Below are 26,099 nucleotides of genomic sequence, written 5' to 3'. Positions count from 1 at the left end.
TTTTGTTTCCAAGTAGTTTGATATTAGTTTTGACCTTCATGACAGACTCACTATTACATTCAACGTGACTATATAGTGACAGTCTACTCCATATTCAAGGTGACTTCAAGAACAGGGATAAAAAAATGAAAAAGATCGGTGGAGGAATTTGTTATGAAATTCATTATAACCATACAGTGAAAGATGTCATAGTGTCACTGCTCCGTAAGACTCCCATTAGTTTGTCTGCAGGTATTTTCATGATACTCGCGTTAAACTCACGTTTCCTGAGCACATGGAATTTCATTGATTCTCCAACCATTCTACATACTTGTTTGACTTTAATTGTTTGACTTTTGTTTAACATCAATTTGAACTAAGTTCCCGCAAATTTTGTCGATTTAATCGATGTCACAGCACTGGCTTTTAATGAATATATTTCCAGTTTCCTATCAATACAGGGCTTTTCACAACATTGCCTACTCAGGGTCTACACTACATTAGCCTTCGAAGTTCGTTATTTGGACGGTTCTTTAGTTCGAAAACGAAATAAAGTTTGTAATTCTCAGATTCTGTAAGGGCGTTAGTACATGAATTCGATGTTTTTCATTTTTGTATTAACCAACCTTATTTCATTTTCAGAATATCGAAACTTTGGAATAACGAAACTTTTTTTTTTTCATTTTCGGACCAATGAACTTTCTGAATAACTTCAGCATTTATTTTTAATGTCTTGTGCTTTAAATGCTTGGATTAGGAACACAATTTTATTTTCGGATTTGATATGGCAGAATATGACTTATGTCGTCAGGAATAATCATGTAGGATGTTCTGACCCGGGGCTTGAATTCTTATCAGTGCCTTTCGCATATGAATCGTTTTCTATCATCCATCCCATATTTATCACAATAGCTACTGTAGTATGATGTTCATCGTTCCGAAAGCCAGAATATTACATGAGGAAATATAGTATAATATGCAACAGAGAATGCCAAAATGTTACTGCACAAAATCTCTGCTCGTACAAGCCAATTTGCAAGCTTGTGGAACTTTGACTGCAGCAGGACTTTCACAAAAGGCTTGACCAGACACGAGACTGCACGTGACAAAAAACATACCGCAAGGTGAAGAGTGAATCTCCAAGGAGACGCACGGATCGTTTTTAGTCACGTGATGTCGCAGAAGTCCAGTGAACTTTTTCAAAGACTCGTCAACTATTCATTTGCAGATGAAACAGAACCCCAGTGTTAGCGCTTCAACATAGTTCTAAAATGTGAGTTACGGATAGAAACAGCCACTGTTAAATTGTTAATTAATGATAAGTATTGTTAAATGTACAAAATGTGAACAATAGTTAGAATAACATTGCCTCTTTTAAACCGTCTACAGTTACGGTTTATTGAGAAAAATAGTGATATCTCCTTATATTTTAGGCTTTATCGCGAAATGTTTATACGGTAGGATGTTTCGTGATACAACTTCCAAAGTCCTAACTGCATGTTTTGAAAGTCTGATATACACATACAGGTCAACAATAGATGCAAACAGAATGTAGTCACTTCACAAAGATTATATTTCCTCTCATATTTCCATATCTTAATTATAGTCTTTTTTTAAATCGACGTGTCACGAAATAACTATTAGTCTCAATAATTCATGTCGAGTATGTTAAGGCAAACACGTGTGCCCGCACATGCGGATTTTGTAGTGTGCGTTTCACATGCACAATCGAATCAATTATCACGTCATTCTCACTATTCCGAGGGAAGGAAAATACAAGAACCCTGTCGCATGAAACTAGACACGCTGCATCTTCTGCATGTGTTGCGGGTAATTGAGCTGCAAAATCTTGTAAACATCGTCCGGAGTTTTTTTGTCAAACTGTTTGGCAAGCCCTATTAAGAGGGATCATGTTTCGCCATTGGGATGAAAAATAACAATGCAAAGCGTAAGCAACATCATCAACAAACAAAATTGCCTTGTCCTCAGTTTCAATGTGAAGTGACGAGGAAGGGGTCGACGTGAAGAGAGGTGACCAGTACTCGAGTCAGTCCATGTTGTTTCTGATGGCGCCATCAAGGTGTCTAGAGTACCTCTCCAACACACCTTTCCGTGGTAGATGCGTGCGTGTCACGCGCTGTGCATCGTGTATCGGGGTGTTTTCATCGAATGGCAGTTCTTAGCGTTCCAGATTTCACGTAATGTATAGATGTATAAGTTTTCAAACTATAGGCCTACGTGATTTTTGGCTCTCTTTTTTAAACCCTCAAGATATTTCTCATAATTTCCCGTCTTACACAGAGAATTGCCTTTGCACTACCCCTATTCTTGTAGAAAAGGCACTGGGAAATATTGTTATGTATAGCATGAATGTTCACCTGTTAATGCGACATTTACCTATAGAAATACCACATGATTATAGATTTAGATCAAACAAATAGCAGTCGGTCAAACTGTGCGGAAATTGCGTTTGGAAGTGGAACTGAGAGATTAGACCTATACCTACATTTCCCCGATACTAAAGGCGTCATTCTGGCAAGTATAAGAGCTACTCCGCCTGACACGACCGTGCCATCAGACAGCCGCTAAAACTGGACGACAGGAGTTCGCCTGTTAGCAGCAGCTGCACTCACTTGTAAATAATCGGAGGAAAAAATGGGAAAGATTTTATCATAGTAAAAGGCCTCAATGACTTGTATATAATGACATGACAACTCAATTAACTAAAGTACAGGCCTATTGAAGTAAGCCAAGCCCGATTCTGAGACTAAAAAGTGTTATTTGCAACCAGATTTCACTTCATCCTGACAAGGCTGTGTAATATGTACCACAAAATTCAAGAGGCCCACTGTGACGTAATTAACGTCTAGAAACAGGAATTGGATTGTGGTGTGTGTGTGGGTTCTCATTAAGCCGTCAATTTTCACCTCGTGAATATTTGGTGCGACTAGGAAGTGGACTTGGGCTCCTAGAAGAGGAGGCTTCCTTGAGGGGCGCCATTCCACGAATCAAAGTTTCATTTTTCCTTGAACAGATCAGCAAAGTGAATCCACAGGTCAATGTAATGGAACCTTCACTACAATTAGTCATGATTTCCCACTATCATCATGACAATTAAAAAAAAAATGTTGCTTGTATAGATATACATCCACAGCGATACCTTGGATAGCAAAGTAACTCTGATAACATCTATTGCACTCGGTCTACCATGAAAATTAAGGTGACCTAGACCTGGACTATGAAGTGGCCCGGATACAAGAAGGATATATCCCACTCAATTTGGGTTCGTGGCTCTGGCAAGCACTAACGAATCCTTCAGAAAGCACAGTGCAAGGAGAGACGGGTTTCTTACATGTTGCAGGGAAGACAAACCCCCCAAAATAATGTGGAATAGGCATTACAGGAAATGCACACTGTCTTGCACGTAGGCACGTAGGCCGGGTGCTGTTTGTTTGTTTTTTGTTTGTTTATGTTTTGTATGTTTGTTTGTTTGTTTGTTTGTTTACTGCAAGCGTTACTGCAAATCCAATCTCATATCTTTGAATTCTCTGAAATATGAGATCATGGAACTTGAACATGTCCATCGTGACTCCGCTGTATTCATTACGTCATTGTCGCCCGAGTCGATTTACGGCCTTTTTAGCCATTCTGCGTGCATCAATTGTGTCGGCGTTCGACATTCAATTCAATTCAATTCAATTCAATTCATGCTTTATTTCATTTTTCGAAAAGAACATAAACATTTCACTTTCTTTGGTAACAGAGAATAAGGTTGCATAGTCAAAACAAAGTAAATTGAGAAAAATATAATCGAGGAACCTTGGAATAAGAAATACGTTGTAATGAAAATTGACTAAAGTGATAAAGACGATATAATATGTAAGACATCGAAAAATGGAGGGACCCACTAAAAAGACAATGCTTGTAGAATGTGGGCCCCTCAAGTACAGAATGTCAATAGAAATTGAACTGATGCAAAAAGGGGAAGAAAGACTGGGAATAAAGTAAATAAGAAAAAAGTCTGGAAGCCCACTAGGAAGATAGAGTATCAAACAGACATACATACTCAGGCGAGTAAACATAAAACGAAACTGGGACGACAAAACTAATAAAGGGGGACTCATAGACAAGACAGAACGAGGATAATTCTCCTTTCACTAGGATGTATGACATACACAGACATGACGATTAGCTTTAGGTCACAGATTCTAACTTAATCATTTCGTACAAAATATGACTTGTCAGCCCACTGACTGTCAGATTGATAAATTATTACAATTTGTAAGAAATCTAATGGACAGACTAAATCCAAACCTCTTTTCGAATTCGCTAAAAGCGTGACATTAACTCATCGACTCGGTGATTGCGACCTTAGATGACTCTAGTCCGAAAATCTTCTTATTCCGGGGTCAGATTTTTATGACACTTACCTTTTATCTATATTTAAGCTTTAGTTAGGTCTGCTAAAGAAAGTCTATTTACATCGGATGTATGGAACTCCCCTCAGCTCAGAGCGAAGAAGAACCGGCAGCGCTCCCGGGCTAAGGAGGTATACTGTTAGTACCTTCTTGTGTGCCGTGGCTTGATGCTAAGACACACATTCCCCGCCTGCATTACAATCTATGTCCAGGGGAGATTATCTAACTTACCTCCTTGCACAGACCTTGCACTCTGCACTCCGTTCTAAACAATTCGATGTCATCAAAATGCCTTAATTTCTTGTATTTTCAGATAAGAGTACAAACATGACAGAGTGACAGAAACATTGGATGTTTTAAAGAGTTGATATTTCTAGTTTGTTTCTAGATTGAAGAATGAAACAGAGTCATTCTTTTTGTATTCTTTTTTTAATCTTCACCATTCATTTCATTTCATAGGGACTTGCTTTCATAAAGAATTGCCTTATACCCTCTTTTTAACTTCACAATCTACTCCAGGTTTCTGCATTTTCTCATCTTGATCGCACATAGAGAATATAGGTAACACGTGTTTCCATCTTCTTCAACATTTATTTTTTCTTTGATTATGCTCACAGACGCACGCATCATGTAATCACCTTCACACTAACAAACCGTCCCTCGAAAAAAAAAAAGTAGCTAACCAACCAACCAACACTGATTGCTTCTCATCCCATCAGATTGGTGAACCTTTACGTATAATAATTGTGATTGTTTGAAGTATCGATAATTATTGTTATCGTTATTTTCAGATATCACTGCCACCCAGCCTACAATGATTATATTAATCACCATCGGTCATGTCGTGTGAGATCGATATGAGTATTCATCAGTAACGCAACTACGACAATCATTGTCAGGTGCGAATGGCATCATGCAATTTTTGCGCCAAAACCTGCCATGATCTGCTGGCGGAAGTCGCTATCACCATGGCGATTCTGAACGAGCCGCCTTGATTCGTATGGAATTATATGGGCAAGTAGCGTGCTATTTGGCTTGCCAGACCAGCAGGTGGAAGGACGTACAGGTAAAATCAGATGAGACTCTGGTTTCTAATTCTCACGGAATGTCGAGGCACTTCAATTGCAGAACGAGTATGTTTTGTCTGTTTTGTTTTGTATGGTTTTGTGTGGTTTTTTTTTTCTATTGATGTTGCTTTGGTTTGCTGATTCATTGTGAATCGACGTAGAAAGATGTTGTGCAGAGAGTCCCTTTGAGTCAACCTCGATGTAGTGATATAAACATGTAATTGCAGTCGTTTATTTGATGACCCGCGAAGATTTGAGCAATCCAGCTGGGTTAGTGCTTACAAGGCAAGCTGCGAGAGAACATCGCGCTTCCTTCCTCCCAGGCGCAAAATATCGAGCCGACGACCCTGAGTGATCGTCATATGACCGATAACAAATTAAAAAGCAGCAATGTCATGGCTGGGTCCGTCTCGTCTCCCTTGGATTCGGCGGCTCTTCAGACAAACAACAGATAACCTATTTGATGAAATCATATTTCTATGTTTATTTCTTTTTCTTATCTTCTCATTTTTTTTGCGGAGGGGGGGGGGGGGGAGGAGGAGAGTTTTGCATGGCTGCATCCTCATTTTTTTTTTTTGGGGGGGGGGCAGTTGAAATCTAACAAAACCATCTAACGTACATGGCAGGGTACAGCATGATGAATGCGCGTAACTGGTTAACAAGCACAGCTGGAAAACCTTTTTTTTTTTCCTGAAATGAGTGCCCAATTTCCTATTTTTAGAAGCTATAAAGTGTGATCAAAAGAAGGGTTACACAAGCTTTTCCACAAGGTTTTACACTTGTACACAAAATTAAGACATTAAAGGGAAGATAAACCCCAAGAGCAATGTGGATTGAGTGAAAGCAGCAACATTAGTAGAACACATCAGTGAAAGTTTGAAGAAAATCGGACAATCGATGCAAAAGTTATGAATTTTTAAAGTTTTGGTGTTGGAACCGCTGGACGAGGAGACTACTAGAGGTTATGACGTATGAGTGGACAACAATACCAAGAAAATAAGAAGAAAATTCTACAAAAATCCATTTTTCATGAAAATTACAAATTCCATCAGCTTGATATTGACATATGTTAAGGGTAGCAATTATTCCCCCTGCTTTCTGAAAGAGGTTGGTCCATTGCTCTTTCATAATTCTAGAAAAGTGAATTTTTGTTGAATTTCCTTTATATTTTCTTTGTATTGTTGTCCACTCATACGTCATATCCTCTAGTAGTCTCCTCATCCAGCGGTTCCAACACCAAAACTTAAAAAATTCATAACTTTTGCATCGAGTGTCCGATTTTCCTCAAACTTTCACTGATGTGTTCTACTAATGTTGCTGCTTTCACTCAATCCACATTGCTTTTTGGGTTTACCTTCCCTTTAAGTAACTGTTTCGCAAGGTTTCTGGCTACTTGTACTGTGGTCAGCAAGTCCTTTGTGACGTCGTTTAGAGAATTTCATATCAGTAAGATTGAAGAGAGATGTCACCCTGGCAATGTTTGAAAGTCCCTTTGGTTGTTGAAAATGGCTGCATCATCCTAGTTTAGTCTAGTTTTGTTTGGTTTCCTCGTTTGTGACTATTTTCTCTTCAAATCACCGCTCATGATACATGAAAACGCCTAGTAAGCACATTAGCTAGTATTACAAGCCTCTATTTCTGGAGTAATATCAGATCATCTCTGTGTTTTTTTTTCTCCGATATTTTAGGTGTTGACACACGGATTGCAAGGTGGTTTGTGCTTGTTTTTTTTTTTTTGTTTGCTTGTTTTTTATGGGAGAAAAGGCTATAACAAAGGAGCATTTTTACTTTCTTTTTCTTTGGAGGATGGGGAAAAACTTTATAGTCAAATCCACACTTGTTGTCATAGGTTTCACTGAGCTTTTCCATTTTGTTGACTACATACCCGCGGTGAACACAAGATCCCGCATGCAGGCATGCGTTGTGTTCAGATCGTTCTGAGGAAAGGAGCTACTCATAAGCGTACAATGATCTGTGCTCACTCTGATTCATATCCTGACTGCAAGCCCCTGGATGGGGCTGGATCTTGAAGAATTCCCACATCCTTCTCGATATCTCTAATCACCTTGTTAAGGAAGAAATCCACTCCAGAATCTTATCAATTTCTTATAAGAAGGAGGATAAACTTCCCTGCAGAACAGTGCAAAAAAAAAAATCAAAATCGGAGAAGAAATAAGGAAGTTATGACATTCTGAAATGTCAAATTTTTTCCGAAGACACTTCTTTACCAGTCGTTATGAATATTCAAATCTGCAAGGTGATGACGTCATACTCTCACAATTTCTTCTTCATCTTATTAATTTTATATACAGAATAAAGAAAACCCCCTCACATTTCAGCTGTATGAATATAAGACTTGCCTTAACACCACCCAAAATAAAAAGGAACAAATGCTAACTGATATATGTCTTGGTAGGAGAATATACTTTTACCTGTATTAGCTAAAAATAATTTTTCCGAACTTCATAGTTATATGAAATACATGAAAAATTGTGGAGGCATGACATCATTAACTCGATCATTTAAATATTCATAAGGACTGGTCAAGTAATATTTTCCAAAAAATTGTGAATTTCAAAATGTCATCAAAAATATCTTCCTATTACTTTTTTTTTTTTTTGGGGGGGGGGCATTTCGTCGACGAAATGACTGATTTCCTAACGAAATAGGCCATGAGACACTTGGCGCTCCATGCAAAACTATACGGTCTTTGTCCATGGTTTAAAGATTGTACCACCTTCGTGAATTCGGGCCAATGTGTCTATTTCGTGGACCCTTTTTGCTTTCATAAAGTGTCGAACTCGTGGGCCTTATTTGCCTAGTGTCGAGCTCATGGGCTGTATGACTCGTGGACAGTATGACTCGTGGGTGTCAAGCTCGTGACGTGCGCCCACACCTTGCTTTTCATGTCTTGCTGAATTTGTCAGAATTATACTCCTGAATAGTTGACTGTACAGCTCTTTTCAGCATTTCTTTTCGATATAAGTATGTGCTCATTTACTACGAACTTGGGTGTATACTCCATAGCATGGAAAATGCGGAAAGTCAATATGCAATTAACGATAAACAGGACAGAGTGGATCGGTGAGAATTGGATGCACGAGTTCAACTTTGGAACTGCTTAAACCCACGAGCACAGGGAGTAGGTTAAGGCTGATTTCAAAGTGAAACGAGAGCATCCAATTCTACCGATCCACGAAATAGGTCCGTGCATAATTCGCTTTATAACATGGGCCTATAAATTCATCAAATTCAACTCTTTTTCCCTAACATGCGTCTGGTAAACCTACAATGCCATACAAGGCTTGAGCCATGCGTTCGGATTTTACCGAACGCCGCATGGCTCAGTGTGGATCAGTAAAAATCAATGCATGATAATTGACCAATCAAATTGCAGAGATTCTAAAGTCCATTTTGAAAATAGATTATAAACGTCCGAAGTCGCGACCTTTGGGAAAATAGATATTTTTAAACATAAACAGGTATACTTCATGCAAATAGCCTAAATACTTTACGTTTTCGTCGTCTCTGGTGGCTGGAAAAGCTAGATGAGAGACAGGACAAATTCTTATCTGCATTATTACGTAAATTCTTCAAAGAGAGTAAAAAGTAAAATAGATAAAAGTGCAAATACATGCCATCGACTTATTGCAACTTGTAGGAATCTGGCATAAGTGTTTTGTTCTTGTTTTTTTTATTGGTGTCATTCTAATTGTTTGTTTTTGTATTTTTTTAACGAAAACATATTAATTTTATTGGTCATGAATTTAAAGTACATGAATATCCTTGACTTTCTATCGCTTATCGATCACAAGGTTATTGTAATGTCACCATGTCAATTGTACAAACAGTTCATGTTTCGTTTGAAATTTATCTATAAGGCCTAGAGCAAAATTTATCTAAATCTTTATACTGTTTTCTTCGTTTCTAAGTAAAGTGTTTATGCGGTATAGCATCATCAAATCTGTTCTATAATTAGTCATTGGTCCTTAAACTTAAAACATGCAGGTAGAATATCGTTTGGCCGTCCTTGGAACTTAGTACTTGTCCTCTTAAACAGACAATATTCTCCAATCGTTCCTCCTCCGTATTACGGCAAATTAAAGGCTGAAAGAGGTATTCTGTGCATGAGAGGCCCAGATATTTCATGAAACACCCGGTCTTAAAGGGATGGTATAGTATTGGTTGAGGGGAGGATTCAGCTTGTAACTTTTTGTGAGGTATTAAGAAACCACTTTATGGAATGTTCCAGAGCATACAATTCCAAGAGGAATTCGATGTTTATGTGACGAAAATTGGTTTTGAAACGGATGAGATATCCAAAAACATCGTAAAACAAAGCCATCCTACTAAAAGGTGGGTCCCTCCTTTTCTTAGGATTGCTTTGTTTGCATATCTCAACCATTTCAAACCCAATTTTCATGAAATAAACATCCTCTTAGAATTATATGCTCTTCCATATTTCGTAAGGGGTTTCTCATTATTAAAAAAAAATCACTGTCAAAAAACGTTGGAAACCTGAGGTTCCATCTCAATCGAAACTGTACTATCCCTTTAAAGGTATTATGCCTGTAATAGAATTCTTTGTATCGTATTTGAGCTTTATGTAGGGCCTATATGCCTAGACGGGACTTGTTGCCATAAATGCAATGTCATTACTTTCACTCACCTTAGCATCTCTGTTCAATGACTTCTTATTCTAGTCGAACTTGTGAAGTAAATTCTTCCCATAATTCTTGTAAACATAGTAATCGTATCAGCCTTGACAGCCAACTATATTTTTCATCCTACTGCGAAACCGACTCTGGAGGAAAAGCAATTTTTCAAAGCAATTCGTCATCACATTTTTCGTTCTTAGCCATGGTCGCATTTATAGCAAGGAGAAACATAGCGTTGATATATTCATTTCTATTTTTTTTTTCAAATCTCAAAACATTTCAAGTTGGTAAGATGCATATGATTTTGCTAGGCTGAAATTTGAGTGCATCCTTGCCAGGAATGAAATTTTATTTTCTAAAATAATTTTTAACATGTGCCCTATGTTGTCATTGTTTTGCAATACGATACAATTCTCAAAAAGAGAAGAAAAGGGAGAGTACAGATCTTGGTTAAAGTGGCATTCCAGACGATTTTCATAATTTGGCATTGTGTAGTACATAAATCGACATCTCCGTGTATAGATTTGTGGAATTTATTGTGGTCTTTGAGCAGAGGATCCAGTACTCTGAAAAATCTTAAACAAATCACACTGAACAGTCTTGATGACATAGGAGCCTCAAGCATTTCAGAACTAAGGTATAGCAGTGTAATTCCATTACAATATCGCTTAATTGACAAGTTCACCTGTGTAGAATGTATGCATACCTTCTTCTTTTGCTCTGTTTCCTTGAGCCCCAACCCATGCATTCTTATGGTGAGGCTGTCATGTCATCATCCTTTTTCATTGCAATTTGTTATACATTTTGAAAACATTCTTATTCCTCATCCTAATCACTATAGATTCTGAAACTCTGTACTCAGTATAAGTAATTTATAGTTGTTCATATGTAAAAATCTGAAAATCATCCGGAGGTCTTCTTTAAGTGGTTTGTTTTCTGCCTCCGATTTCTCGTTCTTATCGTTTTGTCAGCTCGCCATCCTATAAATGATGGTCCCATTCACATCTTTTTAAATATCATGTAAAACCATGCATGCAGTGCAGTTTGTTTTGGATTTGCATTGTCTTGAACATCACTGTGGCATGAATGATACATATACAGTCAAACCTGCCTTAGCGGCCACCTCTCTATAGCGGCCACCTGTCTATAGCGGCCACTGAAAAATCCCCCCGAGAGAAAAGCAATGTTAAAGACCCTGTGTATAGCGGCCACCTGTCTAACGCGGCCAGCGGCCACAAATTTTGTTTCCCGCGGTAGATTTTAACCTGTCTATAGCGGCCAAAAACCCGATGGGGCCGTAGCCGAGCCGATAATTCAGCGTGTTTTTCTGCTTGTTAGCCGTGCCAGTCATTCCTCCGCCACCGTTGCATTCATCACTTATTCAGTCACAATAATGCACTAGTGTTAAGCTTTCTAAGCACATGCTACATGTACTGTGCAACAATTTCATAAACACCGGCATTGTTCTATGCATGATACACACATGTGCATACGTACACACATACATGTACATGTACATGTAAGCATATATAGATGTATACAACGATGATACATGTTACCTGTCTATAGCGGCCACCTGTCTATAACGGCCACTTTTCCCGTATCCCTTGGGTGGCCGCTATAGACAGGTTTGACTGTAGTACGGTGCTTATTTCAAGTATCCCTTTCAACATGTAGGAAAAGAGGAAACAAAAAACAGACAAACAAACAAAGAAATGACTAAATATTCCGCCAGCATGTTTCACTACGCGGTTGTAATTTTTCTCCGAAGTTCACTAGAAAAAAAAATTAGCGAAACCTTTCTTTAAAGATCATAGAACATAAAGCAATTCGTTTTTCTCCCCACAAGTGTTTTTAGACTTGATGCAATAAATCTTTACGTTCAACACGCAACCGCAGATTTCTAAACTCATAGATTCCTAACGATCTGCATGTTGCCTTGGAATCGACACTATAGAAACTATTAAAAACAAAACAACAATAGGCATCGCGTGATCTGCTTACGAAACTGATGAGTTGGTCTTGTGGGGGGGGGGGTGAAGTAAAAAAAAAACATATCACTTCTAACATTGGACGCCTTTACGAGATAAACTGATTTTCATTTAAAGATAAAAGTACGGTTCACACAAATGTCCAGGATATGTTGTGAATTTCCATTGTGGCATCGCTTTGTCTTTTCATTGAAGACAGTGCTGGACATTATCTTATTCAGTTCCAAACATCCATCATTCGTACACACAAAAAAGTAAAGTAATGCACAAACTTCGTTGTTGTTTGACTTAGTACATCTGAGGTAAGAGGAAGACTCATTGAACTTGCCTAGCGTGTAGGAGCCTTGTTCAGGCCACTCGTCGATGTGTTGCAAGTACCCACTGGCGTAGCCAGGGGGGGGGGCGATGGGGGCGGTCGCCCCCCCTAAGATTTGGACCGGGGATTTGGGAGGCGGAAAAAAAAAGCGTGTATACTGTATGCATGCACATGAAGCGGGTCTCCTTTGCAACCTTTCATCAAATAAGATATATATTTTTTGATATTTCACTCAAAGTGTGCACCAGATCGTTGAATTTCAATTCAAAATATGCAAAATCTCTCGTGCTTGGGAGGGGGATACCCCCTCCCAAACCCTCCCCCTCTGTGTCTCTTTCCCAAGCTAAGTACACTTTTTAGATTTACAAAAAATTCTGAATAATTCTGAGTGCACAAGACTTATCACTTATATTCCGAAAACTGAAGGTTCCCTCATGTATAAGGGGAATTTCCCCTTTTAATCAACCCTTTCCTCCCTCAGCCCCCCCCCCCATCAGTTTGTTTGTTTTTTTTTTTTTGGTGATTTCCCAAATGTTGATTCCATCAAATATGCGTATCGAGATATCTCAATTTCAACCTTAAAAAGATAAAAGCTCCATCGGAAGGGAAGGGTGGAGATAACACTCGCCCACGCCTTCTCCCTGCTCGCCCCCCCCCCCCCCGCCATGCAAAGAAGTAGACTGTGGCATAACCCAGATCGCTTTATTTCAATTCTAAAAACGCAAAAGCTCCGCGAGCGGGAGGGGGAATCCCCCTTCCCCTATAAGCTCTACCTCACTAGACTTTATACATACGCACAGATGGTGCACATTCGGAATAAGAGCTAAATTCCGTGATTTTAACACTTCGATGAAAAAGTATTGCACCAAAAATTTGCACCAGATCGCTGAATTTCAGGTCTGAAAACGCAAAATCACCTTCGTGTGGGAGGGGATATGCCCCTATCTACACCCTCGTGTGCATGCTTTTTCTGTTTGATTGCTGAACAGACAGCGTTCATGATATTCAGTGTAAGAATTAATACAAGAAGACTAGTGTATTTAAATTATACCATTTTATAGGCAAATTGTTCAATAATAATCTACACTAAAATATACTGCAACCTTAAACAAGTGGGACTGTTTCAACTCGTTAAAACACGCAAAAACATGCATCAAATTGCACCATTTGCAACATCAAAATGCACAAAGTTCTTACCGTGGGAGGGGGGACACCCCCCCCCTCCCACACCCTCCCCTCCCCCCTCGCTCGCTCCGCTCGCTCGGGTTCAGTCGCATTCATGATATTCAGTGAAAAGAATTAATACAAGAAGTGTACTTAAATCATACCATTTTATAGGCAAATTGTTCAATAATAATCTACACTAAAATAAACTGCTACCTAAAACAAGTGGGACTGTTTCACGTCGATAAAACGCGCAAAAACATGCATCAAATTGCACCATTTGCAACATCAAAATGCAAAAAGTTCTTACCGTGGGAGGGGGGACACCCCCCTCCCACACCCTCCCCTACCCCCTCGCTCGCTCCACTCGCTCGGGTTCAGTCGCGTTCATGATATTCAGTGAAAAGAATTAATACAGGAAGTGTATCTACATTATACCATTTTATAGGCAAATTGTTCAATAATAATCTACATCAAAATAAACTGCTACCACAAACAAGCGGGACTGTTTCACGTCGATAAAACGCGCAAAAACATGCATCAAATTGCACCATTTACAACATCCAAATGCAAAAAGTTCTTACCGTGGGAGGGGGGACACCCCCCTCCCACACCCTCCCCCCCCCCTCGCTCGCTCCGCTCGCTCGGGCTCGGTCGCTTCGCTCCCTCGCAGACTAACCGCCCCCCCTAAGATGAAATCCTGGCTACGCCGTTGGTTGCAACTCGCCAAGATCACTTATTTAGGACGAAAAGGCAATAAGGCAACTTGTTTAAACTCAACTTGGGCACTTTGTTCAGGACAAGAGGAGTCAAGACGCCTCATTTAGGACGTCTCGTCTGAGATAAGGCGAGGATGCGCCTTTGTCAAGTTTTACAAATTGCCTTTCACTTTCATGACTAACCCCATCATGATCAAGGACACGACGATCATATTTTATATGCAATAATAATAGATATTTGCGACAGTAGTAATGGAACGGTTAACGTTTCGTGTGTATGTCGACCATTTAATATGTACACTGCCCTGATTTCTGTCTAAGTGGACCCGACTACACATGGCGCATTGCAACATGTGTGCCCTGGTACTCGACTACAGGAAACAATCTGAAGATCCACTGACCTTGCAAGTGTTCAGGAAGCCATATCGCGCCGAAATTGAAGGAAAAAGACAGGAGAAAAAAAAAATGATACGAAATAAATCGGAAAAGGTCCTGAATTGGCTTTCAGGCGTACTTTACACACGTGCAGACTTAAAGTTCAACTCCCCTCATACAGCAGCCCCCCCCCCAAAAAAAAGCAAGCAAGCAACTAGACAAATTGGCAAACAAACACAAAAACAAATGGTAGATTTATATCGATTGAACTCTTATATCATGAAGTGGGGAAACTTAGAGATTTTCAACGTTAAACACGCTTTCACAAAACAGTCATTTAGATTCAACCAGATTTCGTTAGAGGTTGATGATGCCATCACCTGAAAATGCTCCTATTTTGTGCTTTTAAAAAAATCACAAAAATATACTTTTAGTAAATGATTTAACAGCTACAACCTATTCCCCCTGTAATCACTAATTGGTTCATGCTATATCAACATTATGTAATAATCTGGCGTATACAATCCTTTTTGTTTCTATTCTTTCATTTGAAGAGAGGCAATTTAGTGGTCAGGTTAAAGGTCACAGGTCAAGGGAAGAATATGAGGCGATGACATCATCATTATTACGCCTCCTCTGCAATACGTGTTTATGCGAAATATCATCGTTACATTAAAACTTGTGGATATCTCTCACCTTACATAATTATCTTATATACTTATCTTACTTTCCTACGTTTGTCCGACTCAACGGAAATTCCAGAGTATTCTGTTTCTTCAACTTTATCAACTTTATTGAGGTCAACTTGAAAACTTTGACCTTGTAATGCGATTGAGATCATGAAAATGTATTAAGAGTCTGTTACGAAAATAAGGATTGATGTTTATAAATCTATAATTGGCGACGTGGTAGTTGTAAGAAGTGCGAATAAAATTTATCAAAATATACATTTCAAGGAAGCAAACTTTTATAAAGAAAGAGAGAGTATAAAGCGCTATGTGCGTGCGATTACTTGATATCATATTTCATGAGAGGTTTGTCAACAAGTAGAAACAAATACACCACACATTACACATGATCTTAGCCAAAAAGCCGAGAAGCGATTCAAATAAACATTGCACATAATAATACACAAATACCAGCACACAGACCAACAAATTCAATTTTTGATATGAACAGAACAGAAGCACTGACACACTCCCCATGTGGGTGCATGCACACTAAGTCTTGGAGACTACTCGGGTTTTTTTTTCTTCATTTTTCTTTTGCGAATAAATATCGGATCTGGCATGACATCATTTTTTTTCCTTGATCATAAAGTTATTTCCATTGTACCTGATTATACATGTATAACAAAGGTAGAGCTCTAAGTCATACAATTCCAACAAATTCTCCAGACATTGCTTTTTAAATACAAGGATGGTCTCGTCATTAGCCTAAAATAAGGAAAGACAGCAACAAATTTATACGACCATAAAACTCTCGATATACACGTCTAGACGCGAACCAGCCCTGAATGTCGTCGGTAGAGTTTTCTTTGTTGTCTTTATTTACCCACAAAGACATAATAGTTTCTACAATGATTCTAATCACCTTTCATTTCCTCTGCAGAACACCAAGATGTTCTGAAAGTGCAATTCCATGGCCAAGATAATAGCAGACTTGGCCTTGATTGTATCATTTTCGTAGTGAAATGCTCACGTTTGTGTGTGTGCCTAGACTAGTTTACTAATCTATTCTTGTGTGTGTGTGTGTGTGTGTGTGTGTGTGTGTGTGTGTGTGTCACTATAGTCACAGTCATTGATCAACTGCCTTGTTACGTGTGTAAGGAGGAGGACGATCCTCCTAATAATGCGTACAAGTATTTCCATAATACAAGTACATGATTGTACTGCCTGGAGAAAAGACAGATTATGTCTGCAACATATTAAATTGAGACTGCATGGAACACTTAAAACGTACTTAAGTCTCGGTCACGGTGAATGTGACTTTCAAAGATCGTGTCCATTTACCACATTGCGGTATGAATAACGATTGGGTGTGGAACCCAATCCTTTTCATTTCCCCGCCTTTAGTCACACTATCAGTGTCTGTACCCTCAAAAGCGAGCATTATGTGGTTACTTCGATGAGCTTTAATACGTCTTTCTGTGTATGTGTGTAATATGTGTTACGTGTGCGTGTACGTATGTATGTATGTACGTGTCCATTATATGGCTAAAATCATCACTATAACTTGGGCTTTGATTTGAGTTATCTTTCTCCGCGAAGAGTTGATTTTGATTGTATAGTACGGGCGAAGGATGCATGTATGGTTTCCAAGGTTGGATAATCATAAGGCCTATGATATACGAACTAAACGTTTCGACGAGTTACCATGAAATGCATTTCAATAAAACATGTTACTTCAAAAAAACATCGAAAGCTGGGGCAGATAATCCCCCCCCCCCCCCACACACACACACACAGAAGTATACAGACATACAAACGCATACACTCCATCTATTAAAAATCGACGAACTGAACAAACATATTTTATAACAGCAAAATTAATCAGGCTTTCAAATCATATTCATGCTCAAGTAGTGAGACACAGCCGAATCAATATGCTTGTTGAAACTCGAGCATACTAGCATCGGGATGCGAAAACCGTGTGTGTGAACACACAAAAACCCTTAATTAAAAACGAACGAACAAACAAACAAAAACCCCAAAAAACTAATCATGCTTGTTTTGTTTTGTCTGTCTGTGTTTTGTTTTGTTTTGTTTTTTGCTTTGTTTGTTTGTTTGTTGTGTTGTGGTTTTTTTTGTAACATCGCGATAATTTATCTTGAGTGATATGTGTGAACGGAACGTGAAGAAGCCCGGTGTTACACGTTCCGATCACGGCTGATTTTAGTTGAAACGTCGTGATAATTTGTTTTGTGCTTTACATACAAAACTCATCAATGTGAATGCGGCTAAAAAGCGCGCGATTACCAAACACGTGACAACTGCGCGCCGGGGTGATTGATGTATAATGCTCGATGTCACGTTTGCATATGGCGGTATCGTACCATTGACCTTGCTGTCCGCGATTCCCGTCGACTATCTGAGGCTTTTGAGAATGGAAATTTCACGATTGTTGGATTGCTGCACTATACAAGTTATGAACAACAACACAAAAACAACAACTATGCATACCCTGTTTATCCGCCGGCTTGTCAAGGTCTTTAGAAACGTAATCCGGTGCTGCGCGATTTTTTACAAGAGTGCGTTTCGTAACGAATTAACCTCGAGAAACTGGTATAGCATTAACAAAACGAGAAACCTTGTTACGGAAAAAGAATACGACAAATTTATGATGATGATAATCATTACTATCATCATTATCATTGTTGCTCTTTGTTGTTGTTGTTGACGTTTTTATGGTCGGATTTCGATCACATACATGAGCTGGTACCAAACTTGACTTTGAAAGATCTGTTCGCTAAATGAATATTTCACGTAATGCAAACGTTGACTTAAAATAAAAAAGAAATAAAAAAAACCCTGTCCCTTTCCACTCCTAATCAGTCGACAGTGGGGTATTCTATCATTTCCTCACTTTTCGTTGTTGACCGACACCGTTGCTTTTGTCATCGCTTTTTTAAAAACCCAAACAGGCATTTACTCTTTACTATTCTGGGGTAATTGTGATTAATGCACTTACACGCAATCCTAAGTTTTGAACGGGAAGTCACACCGGCATGACTGGCGTGTTATAAAGTTTGAATGTTATCTCTAAGTGTTGACCAATTAAAAATGTATGATATACATAAAGTTATATCCATATACATATGACATTACTCTTTTTTTTCTCTCCCGGGAAAATAATAATTGCTAGTCGTCTTACTTCAGTCCATGTAGTTGACGGTACTTTTGTCAAGACCAGTAATTATTGTCATGTCCGGCTGCACGTGTTTGCAATGTCCGAATGCAGAGTCGTAAAATGTTATGGGTGTGTTTTGATTTGAAAACGGTGGCGTGCAGAAAGTGTGAATAATGTACCCACCAAAAAGACCCGTTGCTTCACACTTGCTTCCTTGTATTCCATTAAAACACTCTTTGTAAAATTATCAAACCACATGCTCACTCTGGATCAGAAGGTGAAAACTTTATTTCTAGACATTATGTAACATGAGAGGTTTTTTCTTTTTGTTTGTCTCATATACCATCATTTTGGCCGAACATTACTGTGACAAAAACAACATTAAGGATCCGACGCTATCATGTTCCCTGCATTCCTAGAACTTTGGTGCATGTCATTACATATGATCTGCAAATTGTTTATTCCCTGACCGTTTCATGTGGCTGCCGGCATGTTCTTTGATGGTGAGCATGCTCTCAGAATTTGTGCACTTTGTCAAGGTTGTCAGACCTCCCTTATGCGGTAATCATTATAAGGCGCAATAAATCAATTGCCCGCAATATTTCCTCCGGCTAAATTTAGTTTGAAGACATCCTGCGTAAAGCAAAGCCGATATGCCTGCAAATGTAGGCGTATTTTTTCCAAAGTTCAACTTCAACAAGTCAGATAACTTTTTCTTGCCCCCGGGGCAACCCCTGTTGCATACCTGAACCGTCCATACTCTCCAGAGAATTCTAATTATCCAGAGTGAGAGAGAGAAAGTCTCTCCTCACACTGCACCTTGCACCTTGCACAGAGACACGAAGTCTCTGCTGTACACTTAAATAAGTGTTAACTGGGTCCATCTCTCAGTCCCGCCTTTACCATTGGGTTCACGTCACAAGTTCGACACCCACGAGTTTTACAGCGCATTCGTCATCAAGCCAACGAGTAATACAGGCCACGAGTCATATACAGCCCATGAGCTCGACACCAGGCAAATAGCCCCATTTGAGTTCGAAACTAAGAAAAAAAAAGGGGGGGGGGCATGAGCGATGAGTTCGACACATTAAGCCCCGTGTTGTAATGTCGAACTCGTCGACCATTTTTGCGAAGTGTCGAAGCTGTGGGCCTTGTTTGCCTAGTGCTGAACTCTTTGACTTTTTTGCCTATAGTGTCGGACTCATGGGCCTTTTTCGCCTAGTGTCGAGCTCATGGACTGTATGACTCGTGGACAGTATGATTTATGGACTTTTTTAACCAATGTCGAACTCGTGGGCCGTATGAATCGTGGGTGTCAGTCTCGTGACCCTTTACCACCACCTGAGATTCGAAAGTACAAACATGACGGAGACTACAGACAATCTCATCACCACCTAAACTGTCCTTTGGTAGGGACTCCAACAATGTACAAGACTTATAGTAAAGGTCTAACATCTTCAAACGATTTTCGGTAGATACACAGTCTTATACATCAAAATGATGCATGATATTATGATTATGATATATGTTCAATATGTATATAGAAAGATAAATCTTTCGTGTTTCATATCTTGTAAAGAAGACCAACTTGTTTCACCCCAGTACGAGGTGTTTTTATTTTTATTTTTTCAGCTTTAACTCCTCTCAGAGATCTTACAGAGCGATTCCATACCGGTTAAGAATCAGTCTGAAAAGAAAGAGTAAATCTTAAAACACAACAGTGAAAAGTTGATCAAAATCGGATAAGATTTAAGGGAAGTTGTGAAATAATAAAGCTTCGATAATTTTTTCCAAAAAGTTCTAGAACAGTTGATTTGAATGGTTACAGCTCTTTATTCCGAAGGTTCGTTATTCCGAAGGCTCTTAGTCCGAAGATTCGTTGTTCCGAAGGTTCGTTATTCCGAATTTCATTTTCGGATCAACAAATCTTCGGAATAACGAACCTTCGGAATAACGCCATAAAATAAAATGTTCGGATTAACGAACCATTTTTCATTTTCGGATTAACGAACCACTAGGTATAGGGAATTTGTGTGTTTCGGATTAACGTACCTTCGGAATAACGAACCTTCGGAATAGCGAACCTTCGGAATAACGAACAGCACCCGATTTGAATACACAAAAAATAAGTGAGCTGAAGAGGATTTCTATTGTCATCTCCTCACAATTTTTCATTAATCGTGTACCGAAAAAAAAAAAACCTGACGAAAATTCTTTTTATTTTGGATGAAAAAGTTAGGGCCCTACACCATAATGTTTTTCCTTCCTGAATAACTTCAAAATGATGATCAGTCAGATTCATTCAGACTTGAGACTGGGACATGGTCGCGTTTGAACAAAACAAAAACAAAAAGAAAAGCCAACCTGAGATTTTGTATCAAAACTGTATGCCATATTGTGAGAAAATAATGTTACAGGCCAAAATTTATCGATAGATGCACACAACACACACCTCAGGTTACGGATAAACATATCAGGGGTAAATTATGCCTGTGATAAAAAGCACCAGAAGTATAAATTTATTGAAAAGTACAGTGTATCATATAAGAATCATATCAAATATTAAATTTGAACGTATTTTCCCTATTAAACGTAATCATTAACCTTTCACGGTTTTACACCAACTATCTCATTCGATCTCTCCTGAAATCTGTTCTTACTTTTTTTTTTTCATAGAAAGATTTGGTAGCGAAGAGAGCAGGGCATTATACAGTTTGCTAAAGCGTGAGTTTGCTGAGTAGCATTTGTATACTTTTATTTATAGGTCATCATGTAGTCAGAACAATAGAATGTTGCATTTTTCCTTTTTATTTATTTCATTATTTTGAGGGTAGGGAAGAAATGAGATTTGGGTCAATTCCTCTTCGCCCTGTCCCATGATAATTCTTCGTCTCTGCACGAGTGTATTGCATCTCGCTAGCAATGTGTAAATACTATGAACAATGATTAACTCTTCAAAATCTAAAGTGAATGCTTCTTTTCTGTTGTGCCAAATTCATCCCCTGCAGTACTTCATGTTGAAAAAAAAGCATTCCTCGCATTCCTACTAATGTACATTCATTTATATTTTCGTCGAATGACTTGGCACCTTTGTTCTCGAAATTTGCTGGTTGCCTTTAGGTATGATCAAACGTGATCTGTTGAAATGATCTGAATCTTACTCGTTTCTTATAGGATCGTATAGCTTGTTGCTGCTAATAGCCTTCATCTGCACGATTGACATTGAAAAGCATGGACACCAGAGCTGCGTTATTTTCTTAACCAAACCAACTGTTCAAGAGTTGGGGCAGATCCTTGAGTTTAACAGGGTTGGCAGTCAGCGAAGCCCTGTGATGATCTTCGCTACGTGCCTGTAGGTTAACCCAACGGGGTCATCCAACGAGACCGACACCCATGAGTCATACAGCCCACGAGTTTGACGCTAGGCAAATAAAGCCCATGAGTTCGACACTATTATACGTAAAAACAGCCCACGAGTTCGACTCGGTCTGGTGGGCCTTGTTCGCTTATATAGTGTCGAACTCATGGGCTGTATAACTCGTGGGCTGTATAACTCGTGGCTGTATTACTCGCGGGTGTCAGTCTCGTGACGTGCGCCAAACCCAACACTTCTCCATCTGAAGTAGATCGTGAAACCTGGTGGTGACCCTTATGGAGACAAGTACATCGAAGGTCAGTAGCTTCTTTTCTTCTTCTCTTCTCTACATTTTTCTCCTTTTTCTTTATCCTCATCAGTGGATCTTCTTTTGCTTTTTCACCGTCACTTCTTCTTCTCCCTTCGTTGTTTCTCTTTCCCTGTAAATCCTCTTCTCATTTTTTCTCTTTCTCTTCCTTCTTCCCCCGGGAGGAAAAGCAATAGACGAAATTTCTGGATCATTTAGGTCCTCTCTTTTCCACATGAAAAACTGACTCAAGATATTAATTTGACGATGACTTTAACAGTGACTATGATAACAATGACTCTAAAACACAATGATGGAATGAAAATCAGTTTGAAGTAATGGAAGGTTTGATGTACATGTTCATGGAGAAATCGTAAATGTTCCATGAGCCCAAGTTTATCCTTTCCTTTTCTTTTCTGTACATATGAATATGTATATATATTATTAACTATATTAACTATAGTAATATGTTGTGCAAGAGTCTTCCCGATGCTATAGATGGGGCTATCGCGATTGATCAGAATTGATCGAGGTGATCTGATCGGGAATCCATCCTAATAAGATAGCCTCGATCTTCATTTTACTAAGCACAGAGGTATACATTCGAAAATCATGAATAGCGCCCGTCAGCGAATAGTAATGTTTGCATCGAAACCTGTGCTCATTGGTAACGGTCGACCTCCAGAAGAGATTCTTCGGTTGTGCGTGTACTTACCCAGAGCGTGTACTTACCTAAATCTGTACACAAATCGTTACGGGGATTCTAGAATATGACCGACCTGGGTCAGCTTTCCCACTCTATGTAATGCTTTCCAATTGCTGCCGGGTCTTTGAAAATGATGGAATGCCACTTGTATACAAATCGATGTACTTTTACTGTACCGTATAACATAACAATTTTTCTGAAATATAGAAGTGTACATCATGTTTCCCTTCTAGTAAACTTTAAATTCTGGGTTTTTTTTGTTTTTTTTTTTGTTTGTTTGTTTGTTTTTGGTTTCGTTGGTTCTTTGCACGTGTGTGTCCTTATGCTTGGTTCGGTTCTGGGCTTGTATCGTTTGTAAATTTCCTCCCAGAATAATCATGGCTAGTTGTTGTGTAACCTGATAGTTATGTAGCTTGTTTTCTATTCATGGAATCGCAAAATTGTAATTCAAAGAGTGCTAACACATTCAGTGTTTGGACCCATCCAACAAAGAGGAAAAGACAATGCCCGCAATTTGTCGGACCACTCCTTGAATAAGGTGAGACATCTTCATATTCACGTCGCGTTGTCGAAAGAGAATTAATGCGGGTAAAATTGTATCAGTCACGACAATCTTTGTTGCGCATCATCATGCCGACTCTCACGCATCCTTGCAAAAGTATACACAGAAATAAGCACCCACATGTCACGACAGTCAAAGACCAAAATATGATGACGGGGTATGTAATATCCGACAGGTCATAAAAAAAAAACACTGCCTGCCCTTCAGACAATATTGGCGCCAAGGGGATGCTGAATTTTACAATGGCCAGGATCACCTAAAGCGAAGCAAATACAAGAAAAAGTAAAGTAAAGTGGCGCCGCTAGCATATTCAATGTCACAACTCAAGACCGTTGTCGAGCTTTGCAGGGTCCTTGATAATGAAACAAGATGTCTTTTGTAGGCTTATTAGATGATTTTTTCCGCCCACTCCATGTATGAACTTGATTCCTTTACTCGTGATTCTATTACAACCCGGATCTCGTATACTTGGCGGCCATAAGGAGCGACGGTATAGCGGTGGAATTCTCATGGTGCGAGATTGACCAGGAATTGACCAGGAAAACAATCACAACAACAACAACAACAACAACAACAACAACAACAACCACAACAACAACAACGACTGCAACATCACAGAGGGACCAAATTTTATTCTTTGGTATTTTCATTCTAGTATTTCGAATGATGCTGTAAATTGTGTGTGTGTGTGTGTGTGTGTGTGTGTGTGTGTGTGTGTGTGTGTGCGTGCGTGTGTGAGTGTGTGTATGTGTGTATGTTTGTATGTGTGTTTATGCGTGAGTTTCAATAGGATTTACTCCCAAAAGAATAATGCGATTTTTATACAGAAGGAAACTATTATTCATAATCATACAATTTTGCATGAATATAAATCACAGTAATACAAACAGTCGTTCCTTTTTCTTTCAGTTATACTTCTTTCCTCGATGAGAGATGTGTGTACACATATTATTATGTCATGAGACAATTTCATAACTATAATGTATTATCCAGCAAATGTTCGTGTATCTCTGTGTCCTTGTAACCTGTATTGTAGCACTGTATTTCCTCGTAAACTTTCCTGCCTATGAGCAGGTAGTAACCTGGTTTTATAATTATGTTCACATGCTTTATAGGATCTACGAAGAAATAAAGTATGTCATTAAAAAAAATCAATCATTCTATTTTTGTTTTTTATGATATGCGCGGTAAATCATGACAACACATCAGTTTTTATATGTTATTTTATTATGAACGTGCATTGTCAGTGCGTGGTACTGTAACGCGATAACCATGGATACGAATATTATCTACATGCACATGAATGTCACGAATTGTTCACTTGTGTAACAAGGGATAACTGATATCCACTTTGGCCTTTTAAAAAGTACTCTGAACTTCATCTTCATCGAACTGTATTTAATATGCTAGAACATTTTAGTTAACGTTTTAGTAAAACTTTAGCTTCTTGAGATCGTGAAATGTATGTATGTATGTATGTTTGTTTGTTTGTTTGTTTGTTTGTTTGTTTGTTTCATTTCTCCATCTGAGCATATGGCTGGATATATAAAGGCCATATTCAGCTGCACTTTAGCTGGTTTTTCATTAGGTCCAGCTGGACGTGAGGCGAGACCACTTCATTAGGTTTAATGCACTCAGCTCTCGACGATGAATGAAAGAAGTGGGGTCTTTTGCGCGCATGAATTGTGACTCTCTCACACACTGGACCCCCATGTTATGTCCTATCCGAGAGATATACTAGTAGTGCTTTCCCTCTTGCAAGAGAGGGAGGGATGATTACACACAGCATTGCTCAGTTCGACTCGGGATTCAAACCCGTGTCCTTAGGATTCAGAGGCAGTTATGCGCTACCGACTGAGCCAAATCACTGCCCACATGCGTACGTACATCTACGTATGTACCATTTTCAATTCAGGTTCAAAGTCTGCTCTTTTCATGAATCTGATTTTAACTATTGTAGCCGAAGACCGTCTCTCAGACACAGTTTGATTTTCAGACCCTTATTGAAACTATTCAGAAAATAAAGACGACATCAGAAGCCCGTGGACACGATGTTAAATCGATTGATAGGTTGACTTCGACAGACATGTGTTGATTTCCGCGTTGGTATCAGGGTTAACTTGTGGTGGCACCAAAATCGCGTGTGGCCATCACTTCCGGTCATTGGAGGCTGGTCATTTTATCTACAAAATAATTTGTTTTTGTTTCGTTTTGTTTTAAAAAGAATCCCCAGGGCCAGGTTTGAGTCACCAAGAACTCATAGGCTTGAAGCACACAATTACCGTTCACGAACGAATTTCATTTAGATTTAACTGAAAACATACACTAATGTATGATGTAAATTTTTGAAATAACCTCAAAGCCATGCACCTCCAGGCCGCATGCAACGTTTACCAACGAATGTCATCTAGATCATGTAACTGAAAACCTATTCAACATGTATACATTTTAAACTTAGAAACTATATGATTAAAATTCATTAATGAAACCATATATGCACCACCGATTGCTTGGAATGAGCTATAATGTTCTACGCATCTGATTTCTTAGACAAAATGTCCTTGTACTTCCCTAGGTTTAACTGGGCGCAGTTGTAAAGAGAACTGAGAGGAGTATATGGATGTTATGTTGTC

This window comes from Diadema antillarum, unplaced genomic scaffold (assembly GCF_040938485.1).
Source record: "Diadema antillarum isolate AM-2024a unplaced genomic scaffold, OU_Dant_1.0 seq00000692_RagTag, whole genome shotgun sequence".
In the NCBI taxonomy this organism is placed as follows: Eukaryota; Metazoa; Echinodermata; class Echinoidea; order Diadematoida; family Diadematidae; genus Diadema; species Diadema antillarum.
This window is presented reverse-complemented; position numbering follows the sequence as displayed.